This window comes from Zootermopsis nevadensis, unplaced genomic scaffold, assembly GCF_977971745.1.
Source record: "Zootermopsis nevadensis isolate Lab colony 2312 unplaced genomic scaffold, Znev_1.0 Znev_ptg000028l, whole genome shotgun sequence".
In the NCBI taxonomy this organism is placed as follows: domain Eukaryota; kingdom Metazoa; phylum Arthropoda; class Insecta; order Blattodea; family Termopsidae; genus Zootermopsis; species Zootermopsis nevadensis.
Window position 1 is genome coordinate 22171739 of NW_028259160.1, and position 13389 is coordinate 22185127.

General features: G+C 38.4%; 1 protein-coding gene across 2 annotated transcripts in view; it reads left to right on the forward strand.

The window, feature by feature from the left end:
- Positions 1-13389, forward strand: part of nebu (solute carrier family 2 member nebulosa) — a 70889-nt gene that overhangs the window by 26808 nt on the left and 30692 nt on the right. The window lies entirely within an intron of this gene.

The following is a 13389-nucleotide window of genomic DNA, read 5'->3' on the forward strand; positions in this document are numbered from 1 at the left end:
GTTTCTGTTGCAGAACTTAGGTTAGGTTAAGTTAGGTTAGGTTATATTATGTTTCGTTTGGTTTCTTCAGTTTCGGTTAGGGACTTTTAGGTTAGGTTTAAATTGAATTTTGAATTTTGGAAATTTAATTGTGGGAATTACACAGTTTATAATCCCGGATTTTGCAGTTTTGAAGGAAAAAAAATTGAAATTTTTAAAATTGCGAGTGTTTAGAATTTTTGAAAAATTTAAATAATTCAGAAATTTTTGAATGTTCAAAATTTTAAAATTTATTTCGCGGTACAACGCGAATGTGACACCTCCAAATACATGCATCAGAACAACTCATGAGTACGCATGCGTATTCCGGGACAGAGAACTCTTTCCTGATTTGTTATTCTTGATTACTTAACGACGTAATCAATAGCTCTAACTATGTAGACCCCCAATGATAAGACGATTAGTGAATAAGTAATTTGAATTCATGCGGGAAGAAGCGGTCGTGGCCTAATTTAAGATACTACCTCGGACTTTGTCTCTCGCGGGACTGAGTAGAATTACAAAGACTTCTGTTAGAGGATATAATTTTCTCGGCAGAGATTTTAACTCTGTTCCTCCACAAGTACGACATTCGATCTTATCTTGTAGTGCCAAAGGAAAGCCTAGTTTACCAGACTACATGACGTAACATCCCAGAAGACAGTCTTCTCCAGTCGGAATTTATTTTTCCTTGTATTCAGAATTGCCCAAGTGTGTCTTTTGTCGATCGTCTTTTGTCAAGTGCCTCCTACGATGAAGGTAGGAACTACGTAACCTGGCTGTCGAGTTTTGTTACGGTAGGTAGAATTGGAAAAGAAGTCAAGCTCAACTTCAGGATTGCGAGACTGTAAAATTTCGTACACGTATCCGAGCAGTAAACATGTTTCCTTAACCTTCAGTGCTTATTTCAGTGACGTGACTGTGAAATCAGAAAGATTTACATGACGTGTGTGTGGTTTGGCGTTGCAAAACATTCAGTGGAATATTAACTACCAAAGAACACAATTGAAATGCGTGAGATTGCATTGGCACGTATAGCAAGAGCGAAGTGAATCTCGATTTTGATGGTACATTAGTTTTCTCTTACGTCTTTGAGAGACTTCATACTGTAAATGGCAAACACTGCCTCTAGCTATAACGGGTACGTGCTTAAAGCTTATGGGGATTCTTCAAGGCGTGAAACCTTGACGTTTTAAACCAGGGGCCTTTGCTACTGGTGAAGATGACTCCCCACCAGGCAAATTATCCTCTGTGAAAAGGATTTTCGCCCTCGGTGGACTAGTGGTTAGCGTGCTCGCCACTGGACCCGAGGTTCGCGGGTTCGATCCCAGCCGAGGTCGATGGATTTTTAAAGGTGATAAAAATCCGTAGCACAACTTCCTTCGTAGATTTACGGCATGTAAAAGAACCTTACGAGATGTTTCGTAAGCAAAATTCAGCGACCATTTCTCAGCCAAGTCTTTCGTGATTCACTACTAGATGGCTCTGGCAGTCAAATGAGGATTGAGTAGAAATTATGTAGAGACAGTGAGCTGGCCACTCACTACTCGCAAATGCACACTTCAAAGACTAGGAACCCCCGAAAAGGGGTGGCAAAGATCCACAAGTAGAATAGATAGAAAAGGATTTTGGTTGGATGGTTCTCTTGGATTTGAAACCAGAAGTCTTATGGATCGCCTTGGCTGAAGGCCACCGTGTTTGGGGAAGGTGAGCCATGCCCCTATTGAATTATATCTTGGTTTTTGCCGTATTGAAAAAGCAGTCTTAGTAGACAGCCGATAAGATATTCTTCAGCTTGGGGGGTTGGGCGTTGGGAAAACAACTCCTTAAAATAAAAATAATAAATTTTTACGAAATGTTGCACACGGGTTCGGACTGGGACGGATTCTTTGACATGACATATGGCACATGGAATTTAAGGAGTCTGTATAGTGTAGATTCATTGATCTTTGAGAAATAGGATTAGGTTGTATGGACTGGATTCATCTGTCTCAGGATAAGGAACCAGTGGTGGGCTCTTGGGAACACGGTGACAAACACTCGGGTTCCATAAGATGTTGTAAATTTCTTTTTCATTGGGCTGAGCGACTGTTAGCTTCTCAGGAAGAACTCGGCTACATGGAATAAGTAATTATTTGCCGTGCAACTGAGGAAAATCACGGGAAATCGCAGTCAGGCTAGCCGAGTGGTTACATAACTCGTTACACAGACTTGGCCGTCTTTTCTGGGACAGCCTCCGATGTCCTGCTGATCGTCAGCCCCACCCCTCGGTTGCCCATGGATGACTCAGTCAGGCCTTGGCCGGCACACCCGCCTTTCAAGTTGCCGAGGTAAGGGGTTCCCCGGCATCACCCAATTTCGAGTGAAATCCCCTATTGAGTGCTCTGATGCGGTCGGCGAAGGATAGAGCCTCCAAAATTCTCGTGAACTCGCCTCTTACTGACGTTAGGAATGTCGAAGTGGTCTGGATTGTAACCATCGGAGCTCCCTGTCGTGGATGCAGACAGCGTTTCTGACAAGAGAGGCCACTTCTCCTTTTAAGGACTGGGCCAAGGACGCCCTCGTTCATACTTCGCTGAACTGTGCCGGCCAGGTAAGCCTGAGTGTCAAGGGTGACCCCGAGATGCCGCGCTATTTCTACCAATTGTATCGGCTGTCCGAGAAACTGCACTGCTCTGGGCTGTTGGATGCGTCTTCTCGCCGTAACGAATAGAACTGTGGTGCTCTCCGAGACGTTGATAGCAATCCTCCAGGCCCGGAGCCAGAGCTCAAGTCTACCGAGGTAGGCCTCCAGATAACCGACTAGAAGCGTCATCCGAGAATTACGCTAACTCGACGTGGTGGGACGGTGTAGGTATGTCGATGACGTACAGACTGAACAGTACAGGGGAGATGAGTCTCCGCCCTGGACGTCTGGAAGGACGTTTGGAATGTCCGGGAAGCGAGGTAGGAAGAGATGGTTTTCGCCAGGTAGGACGGGAGGTTGAGGACGGTCAGCTTTTAAAGGAGGTCTTTGTGCTCGTATTTTGTCGAAAGCTTTGGCCGCTTACAGAAAAACCGCGCAGGTCAGCCCCTTCTCGTCAGAGATTCTGTTGACTCTTTCAGCAACACGAATCGTGGTATGTAGACTTTGCCGTTTGTGAATGCAATAAGCCTGATTTTGAAGCATGGTATTCCCCAAAGTTATGGAAACCGGATTTAAAGAAAACTTGTAAGACTAGTAACCAGTTCAGCCAACCTCAAGTCAAGGTCACGGTCTCCGTTGTTCAGCCAGGAACCTGTTGAAGGCCTGTTTCAGCCAGAAGAACCGATTTTATAACAACGTACTGGCTGGTCGGGGCCTCTGACAGACAGAAGTTAATATCGAACATTGATGACTTAGTGTTGGGAAGGAGGAAACCAAAATATTTGTTAAAAGATTTGCAAGATATTGTAGATGCGTCATATTGTGATTTATATAGTATTAAAAATATATTAAAATTAGCCGTCAATCACAATATAATATTATTAAAAGATTAAAATATCATTTTACGTTCCCTATCGAGTACTCGATTTACACCAGCCACGATCCAATACAGTACAGTACATCTCCGATCTCTCATAAACCTGATACGATATTACTTCTTGGTCCATATACAAAACATTGACATCACTACGAAATACGAAATACAAACATATTAGTGACCTGTGATACTACAACGAATGAAGAAACAAATATAAAGGACAAGAACATCATAAGAAAATAAAGACTAAAAATCATTAAAAATCAGTAAAAAATCAGTAATTCAGTGAAAAGTTTAAATACATAACACCTGATGATGGCTATATATAGCCGAAACATGTCGTGTATGTTCCACATGTAAATCGAGTACTCGATAGGGAACGTAAAAATGATATTTTAATCTTTTAATAATATTATATTGTGATTGACGGCTAATTTTAATATATTTTTAAAAGATTTGCTTTTAAATTACCGAGTTAAGGCACTGATACGTTTTCGCTGTTATCGCTTATAAAGAATAAAACTTTTTCAATTTATTTATCACATCCCTGATGCTTTGCGAGACTCGGGTACTAAAGTATTCTTGCTTATTATTAAATTCAGATTATCTTAAATAAAACAAATTCATATAACATTGTTTACCGCCAAATAGTGGTAAGGTTTTCTTTTAAATATCGAATATATCGCATTATGAATTTAATATTATATGGAAACCTGACGATGAAACACCTCTGAATGTATTAACCTAATCCGTTGGAAGCGAGCTGTATTTATATTACAGAATATAACTAGTTAGTAAATTACTAAGTATTTATATTTCTGGTAGTTTAACTCCAATATTTAACATAGCTGTTACATATATTTGGTACAATCTTTTTCCACGAGACACGAACGTAGATTCCTTTACCAGCCCTAAACTTTCTTTCATTCGTTCAGCTTTAAATTTGCCGCGCAATTATATATATACCACGCATCAAACAATATAAAGTTTTTAAATTCGTAGCACGAAAAGAGCGTTAGTAGCTTAGTCATTATAGTGACTCACTATGAACCTTACGACCGGGGTTCGATCCCCCCCAAGCACGTACATGGCGTGTAGTGGGACTGATTTATTTTTATGTTATATTGTGTTATGGAATGTATTCACGTTACTACAATTCACTCACTTGTAAATAGATACGTAAATAAATGGTTGTTGTGACCATGTGTATGTGATGTCTGGCCAAGCTTTCTCTCGTTATGAGATGATAAAGTTGCGTCATATTGTGATAAATATATATTTGTTTAAATCTTATCAGTCTAATCACAATAAAATTCCTATTAAATATTAAAATATTACTATAATTAACATTTAAATATTTAAAATATATTAAAATGATGTTCTCTATCGAAATTTTCGATTTACAATTAGAACATCACTTTTTTACACATGTTTCAGTTCCAAATGAACTATCTTCAGGTGTATAAATTATATAAACTTAAATATAATTTCTTAAATATAATATAATTAATATTAATTAAAATTAATTATATAAATATAATTTCTGACTAAAAGATAAACATCTGACTAAAAGTTGCATTTAAGAAATTATATTTAAGTTTATATAATTTTATACACCTGAAGATGGTTCTTTTGGAACTGAAACATGTCGTGTGAAAAGTGATGTTCTAATTGTAAATCGAAAATTTCGATAGAGAACATCATTTTAATATATTTTAAATATTTAAATGTTAATTATGGTAATATTTTAATATTTTAGTATTTAATAGGAATTTTATTGTGATTAGACTGACAAGATTTAAACAAATATTTCTCTCGTTACTTAAGTTAGGTTTCCGATCAGACTTACGATACCTGTAAAATAATGCAATTAATTTTCGAGGGATGACAAATACACGTGTTCCCTCGTGTTCGCATTTTGCTGTGACTGCAAGCTAGAAATTCGAAAATATTTTACTGGAATTAACAGAAATCGATATAGAATCAATGTGCATGCAGTGATAATGTGGGATTATTCGACAGAAACCAACATTTATTAATCAATCGTCATTGTCCAGAAGCTTCGTAATTATTCTGGTAAACGTATCGTCGTGTATCACAGGAAAAATTGTGAACCTTGAACCCGAGAACATTTTACTTTAGAGTGTTATCGACAGTAATTCGAGTTACAGACATTCAAGATTTTGTACATTTTTTATGTGAATATAACATGTATTTGGTCCAGTTCTTCCTCCTTAGGTCCGTCCCGCCATAAATTTGTTAAATTCTGAAATATGAACAAAAATGAGTTAAGTCACACCTAAGTTTTATATTTAACTATTATAATCTATTAAGAAAAAAGTAAATTTTGAAAAAAAATATATATAGTTATTTATAATCTTGTAAACGTTGAAGTTTAGCATAAAACTTTTTGACATTAATTAATCTTCAGAATGTAGGTGTTGTACGTTCCTATAATTAAAATCTAACGCACAGCTTCTTCGTGAGTAACATTTGTTTGTTTGTTTTTTCCTTTTTGGCGGGATCATGAGTAATTTTTTAGCACATAATTTTCGAGAATGCTGCATATTTAGAAAGAGTCGTTCCTATCTTAAACGACTTCCCGGTTGAAGTTTACTGACGAGAGGTCCTTGCTGCCTCCATCATGCTTACGTATAACCCTGATGATCGAGGCAGTAAGGACATCTACCATCTACCGTGAAAACCTCAAATCCTACATTGACGTCATTGTTCTGCGGTCATTATTTTCCAAACTGTTAAACTCATTCTCGCCGAAATAAACGTATTTGATCCAAGCTCGGTTTTATTTAGAGTGCCCTAGTTTAGGAGCTACGGAAACCATCTCCGACTTAAGATTCTTTTTAGGGATTCTGACCTGCGTTCCTGTAATCTTCCTGCCGATGCTGACCTAACTTAATCCAATCTAAAATAACCTAACCCAACCTAACCTAAAATAACCTAACGTAACCTAAAATAACCTAACCTAACCTAACCTAACCTAACCTAAAATAACCTAACGTAACCTAAAATAACCTAACCTAACCTAACCTAACCTAAAATAACCTAACGTAACAAAATCTAACCTAAAATAACCTAACCTAACAAAATCTAACCTAAAATAACCTAACCCAACATAACCTAAAATAACCTAACGTAACCTACAATAACCTAACGTAACAAAATCTAACCTAAAATAACCTAACCTAACAAAATCTAACCTAAAATAACCTAACGTAACCTAAAATAACCTAACCTAACCTAAACTAAAATAACCTAACGTAACAAAATCTAACCTAAAATAACCTAACCTAACAAAATCTAACCTAAAATAACCTAACCTAACAAAATCTAACCTAAAATAACCTAACCTAACAAAATCTAACCTAAAATAACCTAACCCAACCTAACCTAAAATAACCTAACCTAACCTAAAATAACCTAACGTAACAAAATCTAACCTAAAATAACCTAACCTAACAAAATCTAACCTAAAATAACCTAACCTAAAATAACCTAACCTAACAAAATCTAACCTAAAATAACCTAACCCAACATAACCTAAAATAACCTAACGTAACCTACAATAACCTAACCTAACGTGACCTAAAATAACAACCTAACCTAACCCAACCTAACCTAAAATAACCTAACCCAACCTAACCTAAAATAACCTAACCTAACCTAAAATAACCTAACGTAACAAAATCTAACCTAAAATAACCTAACTTAACAAAATCTAACCTAAAATAACCTAACCTAACTTAAAATAACCTAACCTAATGTAACATAACCTTTCTGTTTTCTTCAGTCGTGATTGGTTACCGAGCTACGGAAACAAACCTAACCGGGACTCGAAGTCAGGACACTTTCTCGAAGGTTTGACCTTCCTAAAACCTGTTCTTAGTTTGAGGTTATAAGTGCAAACTTGTATATCCTTTCTCGTACATACGTACCCGGAATTTTAATTTCATAAGAAAGACTGACAGAGATCCCATACTGTTACTGTCGGGAATTTCGATAAAATCGACATTTCCTTATCAGTCTTCCTTGCCCCAAAGTTCACGAGAGTCCTGACCTCCCACGTACACCTGTCTCTGAATATCATAGATGAATGTTAATCTCTAAAATCAAGAATATTTTTCATCGCAGTATTGTCGACAGTAATTAATTTTAAAGATATGTCATTCTTTTCCATGTGATTATAAATACCACTTGAACCAATGTTTTCCTCATCATATTAGTTGCAACATATATGTGTTGAATTGTGAAATGTATTGTGCAGTGGCCAGCTGAGAAAAAGTATTTGGACACCCATGCTTTGGTTTCATATGGACTGAAGCTTTCACGAATCCTTCTAGGGCGACCACCCGTGTAAGGTAGTTTAGCTAAGAAAGTACCGACGTTTCGAGAACCATCTGACCCTGAGGACAAAGATGACTCCCGAAACGTCCGTGTCTTTTCATTAAACCACCTTACACGGCTGGTAGAATAATTCGTTTTCCTTTAATTTTATTTAAGATTTAATTATTATAATATATAACGACAGAAAATGTTTCGATATGAATTTAAATTTATAATCTTTTAATGTGCTGTCACAGTGGGACCGTGGGTTCGAATCCCACTCAAGCCATGGATGTTTGTACGCGTTTTTCTGTGTTGTGTTGTCCTGTGTACAGGGAGAGGCCTTGCGATGGGCCGATCCCTCGTCCAAGGAGTCCTACCGAATGTCTATAATCAAAGCAAACGAAAAGTTGGGACCCGAAGATGCTCAGGTACTGAAGAACATCGCTTTAAAAATAGGTTAGGTTAGGTTAGGTTATTTTAGGTTAGATTTTGTTAGGTTAGGTTATTTTAGGTTAGATTTTGTTAGGTTATGTTAGGTTATGTTATTTTAGGTTAGATTTTGTTAGGTTAGGTTATTTTAGGTTAGATTTTGTTAGGTTATGTTAGGTTATGTTATTTTAGGTTAGATTTTGTTAGGTTATGTTAGGTTATGTTATTTTAGGTTAGATTTTGTTAGGTTAGGTTATTTTAGGTTAGATTTTGTTAGGTTAGGTTATTTTAGGTTAGGTTGGGTTAGGTTAGGTTAGGTTATTTTAGGTCACGTTAGGTTAGGTTAGGTTAGTTGTCATTTATTGAGATAAAATATAATAACTTTCAAGTATATGTAATTTATCCACATACGTTAACCTAACCTAACCTATTTTAAAGCGATGTGTCCCGATAACCCACAAGTACCAAGAAATCTTTTAATGAAAAATTCACCATAATCATCATCAGGGATTAGGAGCTAATGCCTGTTCCGGCTTCAAATTGATCTTTCCATCTTCTTCTTGGTCGACCTCGATCTGTTTTCCCGCTAGGTTCATAACTGACGAAGCCTTTGTTCGGGTGAGGGATCTTGCGTGCACCGATGACCCGAAGAGCTATACCGACGGTAGTTCAACTACTGGTAGGGTCTCCCAAGCCGGACCGGTCAACGGGTAGATACCCTGGTCCTCCAGGTTGGGCGTTTTGCGTAAGGTACCCTTACCTTATAAAACAACATTAACTCGTAAGCTTCGAAAGAGAATTTCGTGTCAATGTTTAACATAAAATTAATTATTCTTGAGAAAGAAAGTGTTGTAAGTTGTTATGGTGAAAATTCTACACAGAAAAAACTTCTTCATAAACTACCTCTAGCCTACATGTGTGTCACGTGTTCGCATTGATCCTGCAAGGAATGCTTAAAGTTCTCGACATTCATTCAGTTTACGAGTTCGCCTTTTTTGCTATACGGGGGGAAAAAATATCGAAATAAAGTTGACGTATTACTTAATAATTCAGTTTAATAAAATCGGTCATCAGATATCTGACACGCCCCCTTGATTGAGTAATCCTCTTATTTCTGTTGGTGCAATTAGCATGCTTATCTCTGAGTGTCCATCTCTAGGTTATCGGTATGTCGTCTTCTTTTTCCCCCCATTAAGTTGATAAGTGCGATAATTATTGCTAAATATCGGCGACATTATCAAAACATGTTTTTCCGATAAGTGGGAAATATTCTTGAACATACCACATTGGCGAAGTTTAAGTTTAAGTCCATCTTCCCCCGTTACATTTGGAGGTGTTGTAATTCGAAATTCGATGTGTTTGTAAGTGCTAAAGATACTGGGTCGATCAGTCGGTATAGTGACTTACTAAGTACTGGACGACCGGAGTTCGATCTAGCCGCCTCTCCCCCTAAGCGCCTACATGGCGAGTAGCGGGATAGTTTTACTCATCTTGTCTACTGATAGCGTCGTTAAATAACCATTTTACAGGCATTGGATCAGTCACTTATAGTAATTTGAAATTAGATGGTCAACCAGCGAAGTCTTCGTTTCGGAAGACCTTGCTGCCTCCGTCATCAGGGCGATGACGACAAATCACATGTGTTCGTGGTACAATGTCTAATTAAAGTAATCGTAAGACGACATTTACGAGTTGGCAATACGAAACGCCCCAGAATGACAAAGTTGTTTGTTCCCCTCTCTCGTTGTTAAAAATAATAATGGCTGGACCGTAAGGAATTATGGAGACTTACTTATCTTAAGACAACATTTATGAAATGAATCAAATTCCCATTGACATGAATGCCAAACGGCGTATTAACGCTTATCTATAATGTAGGGCAGTCCAAACGCCACGAGAACACACTCAGCGCCTTAGATAAGATAGCGTAATAAACAAAATCTTATGGATTATCCAGGGACCACTCCCCCTCTGATATCACTGCTGTACAAATACAGCCAGAAATGTTAACAGTGGCATTAACGTTTACAGCAGGGTCCCTCATGAGTCTCCATTCATCTCTGAGTCGGTTCTTTAGGGGTGTGTCATCCTGAATACTAGCTGGTAGAGGGGACACGGGGTCGACGCTTGTGAGCAGATGTTGCCTTTTGAACGACGCTCTTCAGCTATTTGACAAAATTGTTCATCGTCGAGTTTCACTGGTCAGTCTCCTCCAGAGTCGGGCTGTCCTCATGATGGCAGACATAATTGGAGAACCTATGAGCCCGATAATCCTGGGGTCTCGGGTTCGATTCCTGGCGGTGCCCGAATTTATAACTTGTGTTGGGCAAGGCCGTGGTCTAGGCAACACGGAGTTTTCCTCCGTGGCATCCCAACAATTACTCTATTCACACACAGAAGAAGGCAATGGCAAACCACTTCTGGATCATCTGCCAAGAACGTATATGAACAGGTCCCAGTCCGAGAAAAGGATGGAAGGATCCTGTTCATATGGACGTGTCGTCAGACAGAACACTAAATAATAATAAGATGAGGTGGTCTAGCGGTTAGAACGATGGCCTTGTAATCCTGGGGTCTCGGGTTCGATTCCCGGCGGTGCCCGAATTTATAACTTGTGTTGGGCAAGGCCGTGGTCTAGGCAACACGGAGTTTTCCTCCGTGGCATCCCAACAATTACTCCATTCACACACAGAAGAAGGCAATGGCAAACAACTTCTGGATCATCTGCCAAGAACGTATATGAACAGGTCCCAGTCCGAGAAAAGGATGGAAGGATCCTGTTCATATGGACGTGTCGTCAGACAGAACACTAAATAATAATAAGATGAGGTGGTCTAGCGGTTAGAACGATGGCCTTGTAATCCTGGGGTCTCGGGTTCGATTCCCGGCGGTGCCCGAATTTATAACTTGTGTTGGGCAAGGCCGTGGTCTAGGCAACACGGAGTTTTCCTCCGTGGCATCCCAACAATTACTCCATTCACACACAGAAGAAGGCAATGGCAAACAACTTCTGGATCATCTGCCAAGAACGTATATGAACAGGTCCCAGTCCGAGAAAAGGATGGAAGGATCCTGTTCATATGGACGTGTCGTCAGACAGAACACTAAATAATAATAAGATGAGGTGGTCTAGCGGTTAGAACGATGGCCTTGTAATCCTGGGGTCTCGGGTTCGATTCCCGGCGGTGCCCGAATTTATAACTTGTGTTGGGCAAGGCCGTGGTCTAGGCAACACGGAGTTTTCCTCCGTGGCATCCCAACAATTACTCCATTCACACACAGAAGAAGGCAATGGCAAACAACTTCTGGATCATCTGCCAAGAACGTATATGAACAGGTCCCAGTCCGAGAAAAGGATGGAAGGATCCTGTTCATATGGACGTGTCGTCAGACAGAACACTAAATAATAATAAGATGAGGTGGTCTAGCGGTTAGAACGATGGCCTTGTAATCCTGGGGTCTCGGGTTCGATTCCCGGCGGTGCCCGAATTTATAACTTGTGTTGGGCAAGGCCGTGGTCTAGGCAACACGGAGTTTTCCTCCGTGGCATCCCAACAATTACTCCATTCACACACAGAAGAAGGCAATGGCAAACCACTTCTGGATCATCTGCCAAGAACGTATATGAGCAGGTCCCAGTCCGAGAAAAGGATGGAGGGATCCTGTTCATATGGACCTGTCGTCAGACAGAACACTACAAATAAAAAAAAAAATGAGCCCGATCCGATTCAAGTTTCGCGTCTCTCTGGAGGGAAATACGATTGCTAAATTCACACAGAACATTCTACAATTCGATTTACCTGCCGAGAAAACCATTAGAATTTTAAGGCCGTCCTGACCTATAAGCTGGGCTTGGTAGGAATGTTGGAAGAAAGTTTCAAGGTAGGACAGCCGACACTTCAGGACAAAGGGCTGCCTTCTGTTGCCCTCTGGACCTTCCGTCTCCCTGTGCCGATTCAAGCCTAAGAATCGAAGACGAGCCCTCCTCGGACAACGTGGTATGAACCAGGGCCCATCTTATTCTGTAGGATATTGTCCTAACGAGGGTGTTCTCAACTTTTGAACATGAAATAGTTACACTCTCATGTCGTACTCGAAAGCCATTGCATTGACAAGGCATGACGGTGTACTAGGTAACCAGGGTAACCAAGGGAATGCTTGTAGCCAATAGGGTTTATACAAGAACCGACTTTTGAAAAAACCGGTTTTCGAATTTTTACAAAAAAAAATTAAAACAGTAAAAAATATTTGTATTTATTTTAAAAAAATTCAGTTTATTTAATATTTATGGAACTACAAAAAAATATAACAAAATAAAATATACTCGATATAAAACCAAATAAAAAAAATAAAATAACTAAAATCCGTACAAAATATAAATTTTTATTTCATTTAGTGTTTTTCTTCAGGAAATATAATTTCAAAAAACATAAAATATCCACTGAACGATCACCTAATCTTGTTCTTATTCTAGATACAAAATTGCCTGAAATAGAAAATACTCTCTCACTGGCTACTGAACTTGGTTTTGTCGTTTTCAGGGCATCAAATAATAAATCAAAATTCTTTGTTCTTTTCAAATACTGAAAATTCGGCCTTCTGTGTCTTCGGATTTGAAATTATTTCTTCAGGTTCCTCAAGAAACCTATGAATTGATTTTTCCATGGCTTCTTTTAGAGCATTGCCCTGATTAACAGTTTCTCCGTCTCCGATATATTCATCATCAGAATCTGTTTCCATAAAGAATTTGGATAAATTCTAGACAATATTTTTTCCAGATAACTTAATAATATCGAGTTTCGAAGCCAGTGGAAATACAGTAGATTTCTTTGTTGAAGTGTTTTGTGGGGTTACCAATCCAACTTGTCTTCTTTCTTGAATTCGTACTTCTAAAGAATTTAATAATTTGGAACTAATTTCAATTTTTAAATTTTTTAGTTAATTTAACAGAAATTTTTACATATTAATTCTAATATCTAAAACCGTTTTTTTTTTTAAATTTTAAAAATTGTTGTTCGAATTTTACAAATTTATCCAAAAAAAACCGGTTTTAAAACCCGGTTTTTAAAAACCTATACACCCTAGTAGCCAAGCT